General features: G+C 39.5%; 1 protein-coding gene across 1 annotated transcript in view; it reads right to left on the reverse strand.

Moving 5' to 3' along the window:
- Positions 1–868: 868 nt before the first annotated feature.
- The window catches only part of LOC128931339 (uncharacterized), a 241,011-nt gene continuing 221,698 nt past the window's right edge, over positions 869–20,181 (reverse strand). Inside the window, exon 6 of the transcript XR_013532182.1 lies at positions 869–4,881. The gene's annotated coding sequence lies outside the window, so the exon portion shown is untranslated. The remainder of the gene's footprint in view (positions 4,882–20,181) is intronic.

Genomic DNA, 20,181 nt, shown 5'->3' on the forward strand with positions numbered 1-20,181 from the left:
GGTGTTACAGGTGTTGATAAATAACACATGCATTTCATTCAAATTAGATTCCATTTTATAAATGAAATTCAAATAAAATTTTCTAGAACACTGAAACTTTAGAATGGTAATTTTTGGAAGAATGCATTGGAATGCCACTATACAAAATTAGTTTTAACAGCAAAATTTCATGCATCAATCAGTCAGTAGGGCAATGAAGTTTTACTCACAATAAGCCCTTTCTCTTGACCCTGAAATTATAGCAAGATTTTAATCCTGTTGCTGTCACTTTTTAGCTCCTTGGCCTTGAGCAAATTACTTAACCTTCTGACATGTAAGGTTCGCCATTTGTAAACCAGTCAAGGTGAGTGTGATGAATAAATGAAATAATATATGCAAATGTGTGTGTCCGGCATGGGGCCCACCTTCTCCCTTCTTTCTGGCACCTCCACTTTAGAACTCTCTGACCAAAATTAGCTTGCAATGACTTTGTGTGGAACATTACTTACAGCAGTGCTGGTCATCATGGCAGGCTCTGGCTCTAGTTTTGTCCTCAGCTCACCTGTTATGTCTTTGCACCTCATCAAGCAAACATCTAGACCCAGAATGCAATGGACTTTGCAAACACTGGCTGCCTATTACCTTGAATTTATAAATGATGTAAAACGAAGGAAAGATTTGTTTTTGTGGTTTCTGGATTTTGGTGTATGAGATATTATAGAAAAGTAAATACGTGTAAGCTGTGACAACTTCAATGAGAGCATGCCACCACATTTTTAGATTAGGTTTTAGACACAACCAGGACCACAAAATAGTTACTTTTCCCCAAACTTCCAACCACAAATAGAAGGTTTTTCAAAACAAGGAAGATAAAAAAGACCAATAATAACTCTTGAATTATTTATACCAGTAGAAGTGAAAAAAAGTACTTTCAAATTAAAAAAAAAAGTGCCTAATATTGAGATTGTTGAAGAGAAAAGAACTTATTTGTTGATTTGTATTCTCTTTTCAGTAATGGGGATTGTTAAAAGGAATCCATACAGGAGACAAGGAAATTGTAGTAATGAAATCTTTGTATAATTTAAGCTAAGCAGTCATCTCCAGTACACCAAACCAAAGGCTTCCAGTACTCATCAGTCCAGACGAATGACACATTCACGAATGTCTCATTAGAGTGAGCAAAAGGTTTCTTGTTTTGTTTTTTATTTTTAGACATTGCTTGGTAATATTTATTTCTGTGCAATTCCTAAATTCTGTCAATCTTCAACTGATTTAAATGAACAAAAGATATCACTAAGTCACAGGCTAGAGTTGGAAGGAAGCTTAAAAAAGCCAAAAGCCCATCTACTCCTCAGCAGTGTCCATAACCATTGGTCATCCAGGTCTCCAATTCAACTCTCCAGAGATTTAGAAGGGACTGTCCAAATTGGCAGCCCATGCTAATTCCAGTTTACTCAGATGTCTATAAACTCCCTCCTTTAAAGCCACACAGAAACAGGCTAATGCCTCTTTCTAGGCAGGCATTGCCTGTAACACAACTCAACTCCTAGTAGAGAGTGATGGTCGTGGGAGTGAGGGAATGATTAGGTTGCTGTAGGTGGGTCCCCAGGCACTTCAGGGCTCTTGCTTCTTGTGAGAGGAGGGAGTACTGGTGAGTGAGAGTGGATAATGCTGTCTGTTGACACTGACCGTGTTTCAAGATACAGTTTGAACCTTATGGACATGCTGAAGGATGTATGCGATTTCAGTCCCAATTACAGCTGACACCAAGTGAGTTTCACATATTTTTCCCTTGCAGTCCTAATTTCCCCACTACCACTCTGCATGTCTTAGGTTGGAAAACGAACATTCCAGAAATCATCTATGTGAATATTCTGGGAGGGCAGGGAGAATATCAGGGAGAGAACTCCCCCAGATTAGAGTTGAAAACTGTCTTTGAGATTTTAACCTATGTCCAGCACCCTTCCTGGGCAGCTTTCATGATGAATGAATTCTGTCTTCAAACATGGAGTGCACTTGGGCTTTCAAAAATATGAATGTCTTTCACTATCACATGGAGTCAATGCCAAAAAGAATTAATTAAGATCTGCTGATCATTTCTGCCATGCCCTCCTTTATGTAAACAGAGAGAGCTTCCAAATTTCTTCAGGCTCAAAACAGGGTGCAAAGTTCCATAGTCTTCCCATGTACCAGCGTCCTTAGTGTAAGACTTCTGATACAGAAAATTTTCAAAGGTTCCATTTTCAGGGGATGTTTTTTCATTTTGATCATGCTTTATTTTCTCTTAGTGTCATTTTTATCTGTCTGGGATTCATTTTACTTTTTTAAAAACATTTTTTTTTAAGATGAGGTGTCACACTGTCCCCCAGGCTGAAGTCCAGTAGCACAATCACAGCTCACTGTAGCCTTAAACTCCTGAGTTCAAACAATCCTCCCCTCTCAGCCTCCTGAGTAGCAAGGACAACAGGTGTGTGCCACCATCCCCAGTTAATTTCTTTTATTTTTTTGTAGAGATAGGGGTCTCACTATGTTGCCCAGTCTGGTCTCAAACTTCTGGCCTCAAACAATCCTCCCATCTTAGCCTTCTAAAGTGCTGAGATTACAGATGTGAGTCATTGCTCCTGGTGAATTTTTTAAATTTATTTTAGGTTATGTGGGTTACTTTATAGCCCTGAGACAAAGACAATTAATAAGAATGAAGCAGTATCTAGTTCAATGATTTTCAGAATGTTAATAGTTAAAACCCTTTAAACGTTAAAAATATGTCCTGCTTCCCATATTATAGTAGTAGAACATTTAGTAGCCATTGATTGAGAAATTTTATAATGAAAAAAGTGGAAGCTTTTGAACATGTCCCAGGAGCAACTGAACAAGTCCACAAGTTTGAAAAACGTAATAGAAGTGTGTCACATTAATCCTTTAAAGGTAGTGCTTGGTATGGACACCAATGCACTAATTCTTTAACTCAATCTCCACTTAGAAGTTTGCACCCACCCTTTCCCCATGTTCCCTCCTTCCCTGCTACAGACTTCCATGAAGAACCAACATCTTTCTTTAGCCGCTTCTTGATTCATAATACTTACTAGTTTTGTCCAGAATGCAAGCTAAAGCTTCTAGCTTGACCTAATTGGATTTTACCTTAAAATCATAGAAATTTGGATTTGGAAAGGATAATAGAGGTCATCTAGTTTTACCTTCTTAATACCCAAATGAGAAACCTAAGACCCCAAGGCTTAGAAGTGGCTGCCCTGGAGCACAAAGAGTAGGACAGAACCAGGTCCTCCTAGTAGCATTCTGGTCCCAGTCTCTGCCTGGGTCTGGTGCACAGAGCTACTAGGTCTGCGTCTGGAGCACTGGCCGCTCCAAATGGCTGGAAGATTCACCGGTATCAGGCTGTGTCCTGCTACTAGCATACTATTCGTGTAACTCCTCTTGCCCAGAATCTATTTCTCCCCACAATTACTTGGAAACAATTTAGTTCATCTTCTAGATTCAGCTACAGTAGAACCCTTCCATGAGGCATCTTTAGACCTTCAAATAAGACACACCACCTCTTTTGTGCTTCTACTGTAGAAATAATAAGAATAATGTCTAACATTTACTGAGCACTTACGAAATGCCAGTAACATTACATGTTACATCTCACTTAATCCTCATAACATACTATGCCATAGGAACTATTATTTGCCTCCAGTTAAAAAATAAGGAAATGAAAATTTAGGGATATTGAGTAATTTGTATAAGTGTCAGAAGTGAGATCCTCGCTCCCACAGTGTGAGTCAAGCATCACACACTTAACCAATTCTGTTATGTTGCTGTGTATTGCACAATAGTTGTAGCAAAGCATCCATAACTTCTGAGCATACTTATGTTTTCATGTATGTCTTTCTTTTCCATTAGACCATAAGCTCCTCAGAGGAAGGAATAATATTTTATCTGTCTTTTTTTACCCCATAACTAGCAGTCTCTGTCAGAGAGTATGTTCTCAGTATGTATTTGCTTAATGAATGAATGCATAAATAAAATAATCACCGCAAAGGTGGTTTTTAAAGTGCAGTTCCAAAAACAGTTCATGCATAATGATCATTTATAAGTGAGAGGGCAGAACTAATAATTTATCTGCATGAATCATGACAAATTGTGGCAAAGTGTCAGATAACGGAAGTCCTTATATATTAGCAGAATCAAATATTGCTATAGGACAATATGGAAACTTCAGATTTCTCTTTCTTCCTGAATCCCTTTCTCTCTCCACAGACCCCTTCTTGTTAAGGAAGAGCACAGAGGAAGCAGAGAACTTGGAAGTAGCATTAGAATGGAATCAGGAGAGCTGGACCCAAACCACTTAGCTTCCTGTGAGACTCTGGCATGTGAGACAGCCTGGAAAAACAGCTCTTTCCATTTCTTCTAAGCAGGGATATGCTCTCTAAGCCCTTGTAGATGCAAACATTCTGGAATTCTAAAATTCACCAGGTGGTCTGTAGGCTGATCCAAAATGAAAGTCATTTGAAAAAAGTCTGTTATTTTGGGCTGCATTTTGAAAGGCAGAAAATAAAGATTTTAAAAATTGAAACTAAACCTGTGCTTCTTTTGTAGGGGCAAGGCCCCCAAAGATTTTGTGTTTGTGGTGGTGAAAAGAATTAGAGCAGACTGGGCACAGTGGCTCATGCCTGTAATCCCAGCACTTTGGGGGGCCAAAGCAAGTCACTTGAGTACAGCGGTTGCCTGGGCAACACAGCAAGATCCTGTCTTTTCAAATAAATAAAAAATTACCTGGGCATAGTGGCATGTGCCTGTAGTTCCAGCAGAGGTGGGAGGATCATTTGTTTGAGCCAGGGAGGTTGAGGCTGCAGTGAGCCATGATTTTGCCACTGTTCTCAGCCTGGGTTACAGAGTGAGACCCTGTCTCAAAAAAGAAAAAAAAAAATTAGAGGAGCTCTCATATACAGGAGGGTTTTAGCCAGGAAAAGCAAGAAAGATGCTTATGACCCCAAGTTAATCCCCTAGCCCATCTTGGTCTACCTGTCTGTCAAATGGAAGGGTGGGAGCTCATCAAAGGTCTCTTCTAGAGCAAACATTCCATGCTTTTATGTGCTCCTGAAATCAACTCAGGATCTCTCTTCACACCACCAGTGGGGGTAAGCCCCCATTTAGAAGCCCCTGTCCACTTCGTTGCCACTTCTTCCACTGCCTTTCTACTGATATTATGGCTTTGGTCATGTCCATCATCTCTGTATGACCATTATAAGGTCAAATTCAATTGCTTCTTTTTGCTGTTGTTTTTACTTTGATCCCTATCTATATTTTTTGGAGGGATACTTGTGAATTATCTAAGGAAGGGCAAATGCTCATGCATGTCATATTCTAGCTGTAAGTCAAGGGGTCTGCACCTACCTCTTACAATAAGAAAAATACAATATGCATGTATTTAACATAGTACTTTAGCCAGGCATGGTGGTGCACATCTGCAGTACCAGCTACTTGTGAGTCTGAGGCAGTAGGATCATTGAGCCTAGGAGTTCAAGACCAGCCTGGGCAACATAACAACACTTTATCTCTAAATAAATAAATAAAAAGGAAAATATAAATAAACTGGGATTTCCCTTAGAATGAGTGTTCTTAATTTTATAAATAAATGATTTGGTTTGACACTTGAAATCATCTTTATTTTTAATTTTCATGATTCTTCTCATGAAATATATTTTGTTTTAAAAAATAAGTAATAATAATTCAGTGTTTGAAATTAGCCATGAATGTTCATGATTTAATTATTATAACGTGCTATGACATTTTTAGTGATAACTATGGTAATCACAGCACACAAGTTTCCCATAGATATTTTTGGACAAATTATGTCAGCTGTTCTTACAAAGCTTCCTTTTATCCTTTACCACTTTCCCTTTTAAACTTGCTATATATATTTACAGAACAGCAAAATTTCCCACAAGATGTTTTAATTTGCATTTCTCTCAATGACTAATCTGACATGCCAGATAGGAGATTCTTGTTTTTTCTATCTCAGTAAATGCTAACCAAGTATTTTGATTTTGTGCATTGAGAAATCTAGCAATAATAGACAAGAAATAAAGAGTCCGATGTTTGCATGTTTTCATTCTCACGATGACCATATTTTTTGAGATTATACTTTTTTGCAAAATGGCAGTCCACATTTCCATTTCAGTAACTTTGCTGTAATGGAAAGTCATACAAGTGTTGCCAGTATCAATAGTTTAGATTCTCGTGTCTGTCTCTGACAGAAGGATTGCTGTATGTACCATGTGTTTCCATTTGATATTACCTGAGTTTCTTATTTGTAGTTATCTTTTAGGATAGTGTGATTCTGAGTCTTCTTTACTCCCAAAGTGATACATGATTTTATCGTCATTTTTTTTAAAAAAACCACATTTTATCATTTGTAAAACATTGAGTAATTATTTCATTTCTCTGTATTTGTACCAAGAAGGAGGCATTTATCCCTTTCTGTCTTATCTGTCACATTGGTTGGCAAATTAATGCTCTGTAAGCTTCCATTGGATGTTTTTCTACCAGCTATTTATAGCCAACAAATGGTCACTTTTCGGGAAATTTTGTCCGTGTTCCACATGTTTGATTGTAACAAGGCAGTTAACAGCCAAGAAGTTTCAATGAGAAGGCTCCTCAAAAACTGGCTTCAGCAGTTAGAATGGTGATCATTAAAAAATCTGGAGACAGCAGATGCTGGAGAGGATGTGGAGAAATAGGAACACTTTTACTGTTGGTGGGAGTGTAAATTAGTTCAATAATTGTGCAAGACAGTGTGGCAATTCCTCAAGAATCCAGAAATAGAAATTCCATTTGACCCCACAATCCCATTACTGGGTATATATTCAAAAGATTGTACATCATTCTATTATAAAGACACATGCACACGTATGTTCATCACAGCACTGTTTATAATAGCAAGACCTGGAACCAACCCAAATGCCCATCAATGATAGACTGGACAAGGAAAATGTGGCACATATACACCACGGAATACTATGCAGCCATAAAAAACGATGAGTTCGTGTCCTTTGAAGGGACATGGATGAATCTGGAAACCATCATTCTCAGCAAACTGACACAAGAACAAAAAAACAAACACCGCATGTTCTCACTCATAGGTGGGTGTTGAACAATTAGAACGTATGGACGTAGGGAGGGGAGAATCATACACTGGGGTCTGTTGGAAGGGAAATAGGGGAGGGACAGAGGGGGATAGGGAGGTTGGGGAGGGATAACAAGGCGAATTGCCAGATATAGGTGATGGGGGGATGGAGGCATTGCCATGTATGTACTTATGCAACAATCCTATATGTTTTGCACATGTACTCCAGAACCCAAAGTGCAATAATATATATATTTTGAAAAAAACTGGCTTCAGGATTTTCTGCACCTATTGCTGGTTAGAAAGAGGACTTGGGAAGTATTCATCTGCACTTGTCACCAAAAACAAACTGAAGATCTACTTATGATAAATGGAGGCATCCACATATTAATGGTAGTCTAGGTTCGTAAATGCAGACCATGTGTGTAATTGCACTGTTTCTGCTGGTGTTTACAGACCTTAAGTAAATCTTGCATCTGGCCACTGGGATACATCTTCTAGGAAAGCCCTCATGACTATGAGAATGGAAACCACTAAGTTCAAAGGGTAGCCAGGAGCTGAGGCTAAAGAATGGCAAAGATTAAAAAAGAGAAAAATATTTCCATTTGTGAAAGAAATGGGACAAATAATTTGCCTGACTTATTGGTAGTTTTACTTTTGAAACAATCATAAAGATTTCTTGGGAGGGTGGACAGAAGGACCAGAGACAGAGAATGGGGGCGAGGCAGAGGTTAAATAGACATGTCCAGACTGAGAGATATGAGCAAAAACCATTTCCAAAGCTGGAGAGCCCAGGACTAAGTTCCATTCAGCAGCATTTATTGAGTACCTATTGTATGTGAGTCACTGATTATATTACTATGCATTTCCAGCTCACTACTAAACAGATTGCTACTTTGCTGGCATTGCTGCCTTGAGTGGACAGGCATTGCTGTGTCTGTCCAGAACAGTACCCCTTCTTCTCTGGGGAATCATTCTTCACTCATTCCAACCATGTGGCTGTGCTAATGGAGGCCAATCTTCCTCCCTCTATGAGGAGTGGGTACCTAGCACAGATTGGTCAAGCTTTATACCCATTTTTGCTTGCCACAGTGATTGTACTAGGTTGTATGACCTAGGTCAAGCCAATCAGAGTCCTTTCTCAGAATTTTTCTAACTGCAGCTGTTAGGGCAGATCCCTCTTTCATCCTCATCGTGAAATTGTCAGGATGGAAGCCTAAATCTAGCTATCATTAGAGTCCTATAAAGACAGCTGGCCTAGAGGACCAAAGCTGACATTCAGAAAGAAGAGAAGAAAGTGGAATAGAAACATAGAGAAATATTGACCTGTTGGCTTTTGATTTCTGTAACCAATCACCTATGAGGTCAGATCCCAGGTAGTCCATGGCATTATGTGGGCTTATTCACTTCTTCAGAGAGTTAAAACTGTGTCTTTGCACCTTGCAACTGAGAATCTTGAGTATCCCCTGAAATTTGTTATTTTGTTAAGATGATTGTCACAATTATACTAGAAGAAGTTGTAAAAAAGGGTTGAAGAGGAAAGGCATATACTAGGAAGATGGAGGCAGAGGTAGTGTGGAGAACTGCATTCCCAAGTCTTGGCCCCAGGAGAAATCACCAAGCCCTCAGTCAAGAGTAGAGAAGGCAAGGGACAAGCCACAAGCTAGTGATTATAATCTGACATAAAGAAAAGATTGCTGGTTCACCATTCAGTTGCCGGATGTGTTTTGAACTAGTGTAGATAATATCTTATCATGGTTAGGCTATTAGTGCATTACCAAAGCACAAATGCTCAGGTTTATTTTCTGAATCTTGATTTGAGATCATGTAGTTTAAGAAGTCACTCTACACAAATAGTGTCAGCATTTAGGTCATCTGTCTTCTTTTCAGATTAAGCAGAAATCAGACACCAGAAAGAAAAATGGTAAACTCTGAATATCCTGGAAGAGGCAGGAACAATAGAATGGAATAAATGTTAAGCAACAGTGACACATTTTAGGCCTTGTTGTATTGATTTAAAGAAAGTAACTAAAAGTAAGCAAATGTTCTTTGGAAGATTAGTAACTGTAAATAACTGAAAACCCAACTCAAATTTGCTTAAGCATTCCAGAGAAATTATAGTTTACATCATTTATGTGGGGCCTTCAGGTGAGGTTGATTGGGGTTATATCCCTTTCCCTGTAATTCTCTAGGTATTTCCAATACTGTGACTCCAGATTTTCAGTAAGGGCTTCTCTTAGGAAATACATGCTCCACCTTTCCTTTTTTGTACAAGCTCTGTTAAGACTAAGCTTGCCTTTCTATTTTATGATCCTTCTGAGGACCACAAGGCATTCTAATCCACTGAGTTTTCTTTCCAGGTTTTCTAGTGCTATAGCCTCAGGTGGCATGTGGTCACAATCCCCATGTTTAACCAGCTGATTTGCTATCACATGACAATGATGGCCAATTTCCCAGACTAGAATAAAGGTTCACTACCTTCTATCTAAATTTCACTCAGCAACTCTGGCAATTTACAATCTGTTACTTTCAATTCTTAGGAACAAATTCTGGGTCCATTAAGATGTATTTGGTTGGAAGTAACAGAATATGCAGAGTAACAGAACACTCAGCTTAAGCACTGAAAGCGCTTTATTGGCTCATATAATGCACAGTTTGGCTCACACTGATAATGCCAGCATTTTGGGAGGCTGAGCTATGAGGATTCTTTGAGGCTAAGAGTGTGAGAACCGCCCGGACAACATAGTGAGACTCCATCTCTCCAAATATAAAGTTTGATGGTCATACAGCTTTAAGCCTGGTTTGATCAGGACTCTGGCTCCGTTTCTCCAGCACGCTTGGCTGTGCCTCTCCCTGTGTTGGTTTGGGTTTCAGGCTGGTTTCCCTCATGGTAGTGGCATGGCTGCCAATAGCTAACAAGGCTACGAGTTTCTTGTTTACAAATAATTTCTTTCTAAATTTTACAGCTTTTCTGTCACATTAGTGGAGAGACAGGAGTGCTGGCCCACAACTAAGTCGTACGTAATAGTTCCCCATTCCTACCTGTTAACCTAACAAAATGTAAACCATTCGCAAAATTAGGAGACAGGAAATCTCAGCCCATTAATTATTTTTACAAGCATTCTTTTTAGGGCACCTGACACTAAGCAGGTTTTTCTCTTATCAAACACTGAGATCCATTTCTTTCTTCTTCTGTCCCTCAAACAGAACAATTTTCTTGTTTCCAGATTGATATCTGACAGCAAGGAGGATAGACGGTTGCTGGTGATAATAGGAAGACCTTGGGAAAGGGGCCGTGTCATAAAGAACATGCCATCATCCTACTTCTTCCCATATGGCCTATTATGGGCTAAATTACGCCACTCACTCTCACATTCATATCTTGAGGGCCTATTCCTCAGTACCTCAGAAGGTAACTATTTGGATACAGGATTTTAAAAGAGGTAATTAAGTTAAAATGGATTTGTTAGGATGGGGCTTAGTCCAATATGACTGGCATCTTTATAAGAAGCTATTAGGACAGAGATAACATCAATAGAGAAAAGAAGATGGCCGTCTAAAAGACACACAGAGAGGCCTCAGAGTGAAACCAACTCTGCCAACACCTTGATCTTGGACTTCTAGCTTCCAGAACTTGAGGAAGTACATTTCTGTTGTTTAAGCTTCCTAGTCTGTGGTATTTGTGATGGCAGCTGTACCAAACTAACACTCGACCTTCTTCCTTCTCTCTTCTCATCTTTCTCTTAGAATTATCAGTAGAAAAAGGAACAAGTCATTTTTCAGAGGAGAAACAGGCAGTGGGACAATGTTACCACACACCATACGCACACACCCGGGGATATAGAGACCTGGTTGTCTGAGGATGTCTGCTCCTTCATGCCAGCTCTGCAGAGGGTCCCTGGACACCACTTTGCATCCAGGACAGTCGTATTATAGACTCATAATATACTCTATTCTTTTTTTCTTTTTTGCTAAGGCATAAACACATCATAGTTTCAAGTTGAATTCCTTAAGAATGAATTTAAGTATTGGAATAGTTTATGTATAAACCTGTGTTTATTTAGAATGTCCAACTACATGTTCAATTGGAAAGGAAATAACAGGTTATGAGGAAGATGTAGTCAGAGGACTACTTATAAATATCCTAAGGCAGGGGCTTAGCCCTGTCCTGGCCCTCTCCTCTATGAAATGTGCAGAAATGTCCAGGAGAAGGCCTGACTCCTTCCTTCCTTAAATAAATTCTGGGGAATTCCTAAAGAAAAATAGTAGAAGGAGGAAAATTTGGAAAAGACAACATAAATAACTCAGAAGTCACAGCAAAGAATATTAGATTCGATGGTTCAAGCTTATAATTCTCTCCCCAAAGTGCCATTCTTTGAGAGCTTACATGGAACTATGCTTAAAACACTGCCTTTCTGGTTCAACATACACAAGTCTATCAACGTAATTCACCACATAAACAGAACCAAAAACAAAAACCACATGATTATCTCAATTGACGCAGAGAAGGCATTTGACAAAATTCAACAGCCCTTTATGCTAAAAACCCTCAATAAACTCGGTATCGATGGAACGTATCTCAAAGTAATAAAAGCTATTTATGACAAACCAACAGCCAATATCATACTGAATGGGCAAAAACTGGAAGCATTCCCTTTGAAATCTGGCACTAGACAAGGATGCCCTCTTTCACCACTCCTATTCAATATAGTTCTGGTAGTTCTAGCCAGAGCAATCAGGCAAGAAAAAGAAATAAAGGGTATTCAAATTGGAAAGGTGGAAGCCAAACTGTCTCTATTTGCAGACGACATGATAGTATACCTAGAAGACCCCATCGCCTCAGCCCAAAAACTCCTGAAACTGATAAGCAACTTCAGCAAAGTCTCAGGATATAAAATCAATGTGCAAAAATCACAAGCATTCGTCTACACCAAGAACAGACTTAAAGAAAGCCAAATCAAGAACGAACTGCCATTCACAATTGCTACAAAAAGAATAAAATACCTTGGAATACAACTCACAAGGAATGTAAGGGACCTCTTCAAGGAGAACTACAAACCACTGCTCAACGAAATCAGAGAGGACACAAACAGATGGAGAAAGATTCCATGTTCATGGTTAGGAAGAATTAACATCGTGAAAATGGCTATACTGCCCAAAGTAATTTACAGAATCAACGCTATCCCCATCAAGCTACCATTGACTTTCTTCACAGAACTGGAAAAAACCACCATGAACTTCATATGGAACCAAAAGAGAGCCCGCATAGCCAAGTCAATTCTAAGCAAAAAGAACACAGCGGGGGGCATCACACTACCGGATTTCAAACTATACTACAAGGCTACAGTAATCAAAACAGCATGGTACTGGTACCAAAACAGAGATATAGACCAATGGAACAAAACAGAGGCACCGGAGGCAACACAACATATCTACAACTATACAATCTTTGATAAACCTGACAAAAACAAGCAATGGGGAAAGGATTCCCTGTTTAACAAATGGTGTTGGGAAAACTGGCTAGCCATGTGCAGAAAGCAGAAACCGGACCCCTCCTGACACCTTACACTAAAATTAACTCCAGATGGATTAAAGACTTAAACATAAGACCTGGCACGATAAAAACCCTAGAAGGAAATCTAGGCAAAACTATCCAGGACATAGGAGTAGGCAAGGACTTCAACAAAACACCAAAAGCATTGGCAACAAAGCCAAAATAGACAAATGGGACCTAATTAAACTCCATAGCTTCTGCACGGCAAAAGAAACAGTCACTAGAGTGGATCGGCAACCAACAGAATGGGAAAAAATTTTCGCAGTTTACCCATCTGACAAAGGGCTGATATCCAGAATTTACAAAGAACTCAAACAGATTTACAGGAAAAAAACAAACAAGCCCATTCAAAAGTGGGCAAAGGATATGAACAGACACTTTACGAAAGAAGACATATATGAGGCCAACAATCATATGAAAAAATGCTCATCGTCACTGGTCATCAGATCAAAACCACATTGAGATACCATCTCACGCCAGTTAGAATGGCGATCATTAAAATATCTGGAGACAACAGATACTGGAGAGGATGTGGAGAAAAAGGAACACTTTTACACTGTTGGTGGGCGTGTAAATTAGTTCAACCATTGTGGAAGACAGTGTGGCGATTCCTCAACGCCTTAGAAATAAAAATTCCATTTGACCCAGCAATCCCATTACTGGGTATATATCCAAAAGACTACAAATCGTTCTACTATAAGGACACATGTACACGAATGTTCATTGCAGCACTGTTTACAATAGCAAAGACCTGGAATCAACCCAAATGCCCACTGATAATAGACTGGATTGGAAAAATGTGGCACATATACACCATGGAATATTATGCAGCAATCAGAAATGATGAGTTTGTGTCGTTTGTAGGGACATGGATGAATCTGGAGAACATCATCCTCAGCAAACTGACACAAGAACAGAAACTGAAACACCGCATATTCTCACTCATAGGCGGGTGATGAAAAATGAGAACACATGGACACAGAAAGGGGAGTACTAAACACTGGGGTCTATAGGGGGGAAAAGGGGAGGGCCAGTGGGAGAGGGAGGTGTGAGGGACAGCCTGGGGAGAAATGCCAAACGTGGGTGAAGGTGAAAAGGAAAGCAAAGCACACTGCCATGTGTGTACCTACGCAACTGTCTTGCATGCTCTGCTCATGTACCCCAAAACCTAAAATCCAATAAAAAATTAAAAAAAAAAAACCACTGCCTTTTCCAATCACTATGCCCTTCGTGATTTAAATGTCACAAATAAGCAGAGTACAACTTGACACCACCTCAGTCTTGACAAAAGATCAAGGACCACAGCATCTGCTGCGGGATTGGGTACAGCTGTGATTTCAGTTAGTGGACAACCAATCTAAATTGCTCCTGGCTGCTGGTCTCAGAACAGCTCTCACTTCTCACCTAGGCAGCCATCCTGTTTCCCAAGCAGCTCAAAAGCCCAGCAATTTGATCATGTGATCAATACAAATAAAGCTTTTGATTTCACCCATCCTTCTTTATTATGAACACTGGATGATGCCAACTTAAGGGAGTAAGTGTTCAAGGAAAGAAATAGTTACTGTGTTACCATTGTACACAAAACAGGTGGGTGCAAATTCCTTACTTAATTGTTTTGTTTGGTTTGCTTCATTTCCTTCCACCCAGACCTTCTCCCTCTCTCCATAACCTGTTTTATATTCTCCTCATAGATCTAGCCCCTCCTCCCCAAAGAAAGAAAGCTAAATTGTTTTTAGATAAAAGTGTCATCTGCCTCCCTCAAAATGGGAAATTCAATCATACAAATGACTGTACAAATGACTGTGGAGGCTGGTTTTCCATTTCCAATGTGGTGTCACTTAGAATGAGATGTTCCTCAGCAGCTGTTGTACATTATTATGGAGGCTGAAAGCCCATCCCGCCAATCACAGCAGAGGACACCCAAAGCTGCTGTGACTCCCTCCACAAACAAATTACTTCAGGCTGTAAAATCTTAATTGCCAAGAGCAACCAAGAGAGCAGACTACATTTGGGAAGTCCGATGTACCATGCTTGGAGTACAAGCCAGAGACAGAAAATGGGAGCAGCGACTTGCTGTGTGGCCAGGGGACCAATGAGTGACTCTTCACACTGTCAACTCCTCTGTGAGGTAAAGGTATAGGGGATCTGAGAACCACCAGAGGTGAGGGGCCACAAAGCTTGGTTGCATGTCAGCTGGCCTCAGCCAGACCTCTACCCTCTAATTCCAACAAAATATTTTCCTGGGCCTGCTGCCCTTCTCTGTTGGATATTGTTCTTTAGGTAGATTTAGAACATGTTTTTAAGGTGAGTAGATACAGTTTAAGGACAACTTTAATTTATGAAATACACATATCTTACAGTCTCACAATTGAAGAAAAAAGGACTAATAATTTGAGACACCTGGAAGAGAATAATTCAGTGGAAATGTACAACAAAGTCATTCTAATGTGCTCAGATAACTATTATCCCCACAAGATGGGGGACAATAAATTAAAGTGCAGTGGCTTTTTCATTTGGCATCCACAAAGATGGTAGAGGGAAAGGGAATAAATATTTGCTGCCTGTCTATCTGGGGCCAGGCCTCAGTGTAAAATATTTTCATACACATTATCTCATAGAGTCCTAGAAAACCTTGTTAGGAATTGTTATTTCCATTTTTACGGGTGAGGATATTGAGGCTGACACTATTTAAATTGCCCAAATTTCTACACAGAGAGTGAGTGAACTAGAATCTGACCTAGTTGACTCTGTGTTCTTTATATTACATATTTCAGTTTTGGTTATGTGACTTTAAGAAAGTAGATACCAGTAAATCTTTCCTACCTTGAATATGCCTGATTTTTAGAGTATGTGCTATATGACAATAATATGTCTTTGGAAGCAAATTTCTCATAACTCAAGTAACGTAAGTTTCTCCTCAGTATTTTCACTTCCACAATATTCTCTTCCCTTTTCCTATTTGCATGAGCAAGGAATTTATAATAATAGAGTAAAATAGTAATGCTAGGAAATACGTGATCATAGTCCTCTAAAAAACACTAAAGTGCTAGTCCAGGGGAACACATATAATTATTCCCTTCATTGAAAATCATGAAGATACCATGGGTCATGACAGCAAATGAAAGCCATGAAGACAAATACCAAAAAAAAAAAAAAAACCCAAAAAACCTACAGGCATGCACATACACACACACACACACACTCAGGAAAAACACTCTCTGTGTGTCGCCTAGGCTTGCTGGTGCGTTCCTTATATAAAAAAAAATGTGAACAGAAGATCTCATTTAGGAAATAAATGATGGTTTGGCTGACTTGGCCACTGCTCCAATTGCTGGTGTGAGTCTGAAGGTTTGACTGAGGGAGCCCGAGATTTACACAGCCAAGGGACAAGCCAAGCCAATTTACACTCTGCAGGTAAAATGTGGAAAAGTCAAGGCCAAAGTTTTAGAGATAGGACAGAAGTCAAAGGTGCAGAGTGCAGAGCCAAGAGGTGAGAGTCTGGTAGAAGTGGAGATCAAGGCAAGGGCAGGGCAAAAACAGCACTGAAGGCAATGACCACGAACAGCCTTGAAGCATTGGTAAAGCTTTCCCATGTTGGGACTGATCAATCTTTAAAGTATAGTGTATGTAACGTGGGTGGTATGTGGTAGAGTGGACAGGTACCTAGGACGGAGAGCCACAAAATTATCCATGCATTCTATATGAAATTATTCTTGTTGTTTTTATATTTATTTTAGGGTGGCTCTCCCCAGTTCCAATAACCAACACCTCCATTTTTCTTTGCAGAGAAAGCACTTTATCCTTTTCCTTTCTGTGAGGTTACTCCTACTGGACCTCTTCCTGATGCACATATACTGTTGCATTTCTCTGTTACACATTTTCTTACCATGTGTAAGAAAATATTTCTGCCATGTTTTCCATTATTTACATTATTCCAAGTGCAATTTACATTTCTTACTGAGTATTATAGTCATTCGTGTCTCCTTTTCATAAAATTCCCTGAAAAAAAAGTTTAAAGCTGTGGAAACAAAGTATTATTGCCTGGATGGAAAAACTTAGAACATCAGCATTCAGACAGCCCTGTAGTCATGGAGCCCAATGGAAACCTGCCCTCTTATACAAATATTCTCCTTTAATATTACACAAAGAATCTGGTGTATTGAGTCCCTCTGGAAAACAAAGTAAGCACTACTATAAACTTGCTTTGCAATACCTAGGCAAGGGACATTGGGACTCTACCTTGAATTATAAAACACTGAAGCACAAAACATTGTTGGGCCTGCGGTTGCACTTAAAATAAGATAAATGCAATTCTTAAGCTCAAAATCAGAGAGCTGTAAGTCAAAAGTGGGCCTGGGTTGCGGTGAGAACCCCCTCAGACTCTTCACTTCTCCTCCCTCTTGACCCCTTGTAGGGAAGAGCCACACTTGGGGCTATGGTTCTTGGCCAACATACTTGCACTCTGCGTAGAGCAAAACACATGCTCTTCAAGTAAGTGTGCCCTAAAGGAGATATCATGGAGGCAGAGGAATACTCTGTCAAAACTTCTATTCCCTCCATGCAAACTTCTTCAGGGACTCAGAGAGGTGATTGAAGACCCAGGGGTCTTCAATCAGGTTGGTTTCAGCAAATCTCTCAATCAACTCTAAATTCCATTTGGGGTAGAAAACCAGGGAATGGTATTTTCTTCTTCCTACAGCTCTGAGACTTGTTTTAATTGAATATCTTGATTCATTAAAGGCAGATCAGACTCCAAGGTTTCTTAGAGTTAAAATGTGCCTGCAAACAAGTTGCCAGCATACTGAGCCTGATTTTTCTTCTTTTAAATTCAGAATACCTCCTGAGGTTTCTTCACTACGTCCTCACACAGTCCCCTTAGTGGACTCATGGTTGGTCTAGTTAAAAGTCTGAACACTATCTTCCCTAATGTATCTGCTGTCGGCTGACAGATTCTAACTTTGTTGTGTTTCCAGATCGTTGTCTCTTATGGTTTGGAAATGGGAATATACAGCTGCAATGTGGCAGTCAAAGTGGGGGAGGTGATCATTTACATTCTAACACACAGAGACTTCCTAGTCAAGGTTACTTATAAATCAAATACATGCCATTTCATAAACACCCCCAAACAACTGTATTTCATTATGAAAATGTGAAGCAGGGCAGTTAATGGATATCTAAGGACTAAAATCAATTTAACTTACAGGCACTCAGCTGCTGTAACAGTTGTGAACATGTCTGAATGTTAATAAACACTGATTAGTATTAATATCATACAAGATTTTTAAATGCGACTGGCATGAAATTCTCAATCTAATGGATAGGGAAGCCTGTTGACAAAGATTTATTCTCTTTATTCTCTTGTCGACAGAAATTTTCATAGGCTTGACAGTATTACCATCAGCTTCACAAGTGTACTATGTCACTGCTTGATTTTTAGAGACTATAACAACCTCATGAAAAGACAGAGGGTTGAACACTCATTTGTCACTCAGGCACAACACTGAAATGACACAGAGTAAACCAAGGCGCAGAAAGTGAAATGTGAAAATGAAGAGGAAAGAGAAAGTGAAGATGCACAGACCATGATCATACAGAACAGTTGTGCAAATGAGGGGCTGTTCCTCAGAGAAGTTGACAGTAGCCATGAACTCCAAAACAAGTGGTAATGCAGAGACACAGCTTACTTTTGTTACCTTTCAACACAATGTAAAGGAGCAAAATGAAGAAGAAAAATACATTGATTGGAATTGCAGAGATGTCTGATTTTAGCAAGTTTCATGTGAATTCTGATTCTATTTTCTCACTCACCATTATTTGCCTTGACTATTCTGTATATGAAATATCTCCCACTCGGAGTGGAGAGTAAAGGTCAGGATTACTATGAATCAGTGGGTTTTACTTGAATAATGTCGTTTTTCTAGAAACTGAACACAGTTAAACACAAATATTTCAAACCCACTTGAACTTCCACCAGTCTCCATCATAGGAAAAAGTATACAAAGAGGCTCAACAGTTGTTTCACCTAAAAAAAAAAAAAGGTGAAAAGAAAGAGAACACTACCTTTAAAAAGTAATCAAATTTAAATGACAGTCCATGCAAAATTTTTGTTTTGGAAATTGGCAATCAAATTCTAAAACTTAGATGGAAAGGCAAAGAGCTAAGTGTAGCTAAGGCAATCTTCAAGAAAAACAAAGCTGGTGGACTTGTATTATGAGATACCAAGAGCTGTAATAATTAAGACAGTATGGTAGTGGCACAAGGATTGGCAAATAGAACAATGAAAGGAAAAAAGAAAGTCCAGAAATATGGTTACCTGATTTATGAAAAAGGTGACACTACAGTGCAGTGGAGAATGAATAATCTTCTTAATAATTGGTGTTGGATCAGATACCCAGATGGGGAAAAATAAATTTGTACCCCACCTCTCACCATACAAAAAAATAAATCCTGAATGGGTTGTAGATCCAAATGTGAAAGGTAAAACAATAAAATTTCTAGGAGAACATGGGCAAAATTTCTTAACCATACAAAGAAAAAGATTGATAAATTCAACTTTAAGCACTGCGTATTAAAGCACCCCATTAAATGAGTAAATCTACCACCCATGGTGTAGGGAAGATATTTGTAATACAGATAACCAACCAAGGACATAAAACCTGATTATGTAAATAATAATGCAAATTGGGAAAAACTCTAACACGTTACTGTGTTTTTCTCTGCTCTCACACCACAATAATCATCAACACAGAAGACTTCTGGGACCAAATGTGTGTGTGAGGGGGCTCTCCCCACCACCAAGTGGGCATTCAGTTAATTCTCCAGTGGACACCAACTGGGTGTCCTCCCATTCAGTTCCAACACTATCTAGCTGGAGATTACATTGGATCTCACAGGTTGAGGGCTCAGTACCCAAGACTACCCACCTTCAGATACCAGTCACAAGTCCTGGCCTCTGGAACTTCTGACCAATGAGCTTCAAGTTGAGGGTCCCATGACCCCCCTCTTTAGGTTTGATTACTTTGCTGGAGTGGCTCACAGAACTCAAGGAAATACTTACTGGTTTATTATAAAGGATATTACAAGGGATACAGATGAAGAGATGCATAAGGAGAGGAGGAGAAGGCGTGTGGAACTTCCATGCCCTCCCTGGGATTACCACCTTCTAGGAACCTCCATGTATTCAACTATCCAGAAGCTCACCAAACCCTGTCCTTTTGGGTTTTTATGGAGGCTTCATTACGTAGGCATGATTGACAACTTTGTAGACATGTGACTGAACAAAAAGAGTATGATCTCGTACTAGTAGATTGAGTGGGGAAAACCAGCAAGACTCGTCTGTTCAGATTCTTCTTGACCTCTCTGTGCAGCATTCCTTCCTCCAGAGTATGGGGTGGGACTCTCTCTGGAATAAGGGTCTTTTGACCCACAGATTAGAGTCCTGTTCTGGGCAGGTAAAAGGAGGCCAGGATAAAATTAGAGAGATTCTGTTTCCTGGGGCTTGCTCCTAAAACATCCTAAAATT

Source organism: Callithrix jacchus, chromosome 2 (genome assembly GCF_049354715.1).
Source record: "Callithrix jacchus isolate 240 chromosome 2, calJac240_pri, whole genome shotgun sequence".
Lineage (NCBI taxonomy): Eukaryota > Metazoa > Chordata > Mammalia > Primates > Cebidae > Callithrix > Callithrix jacchus.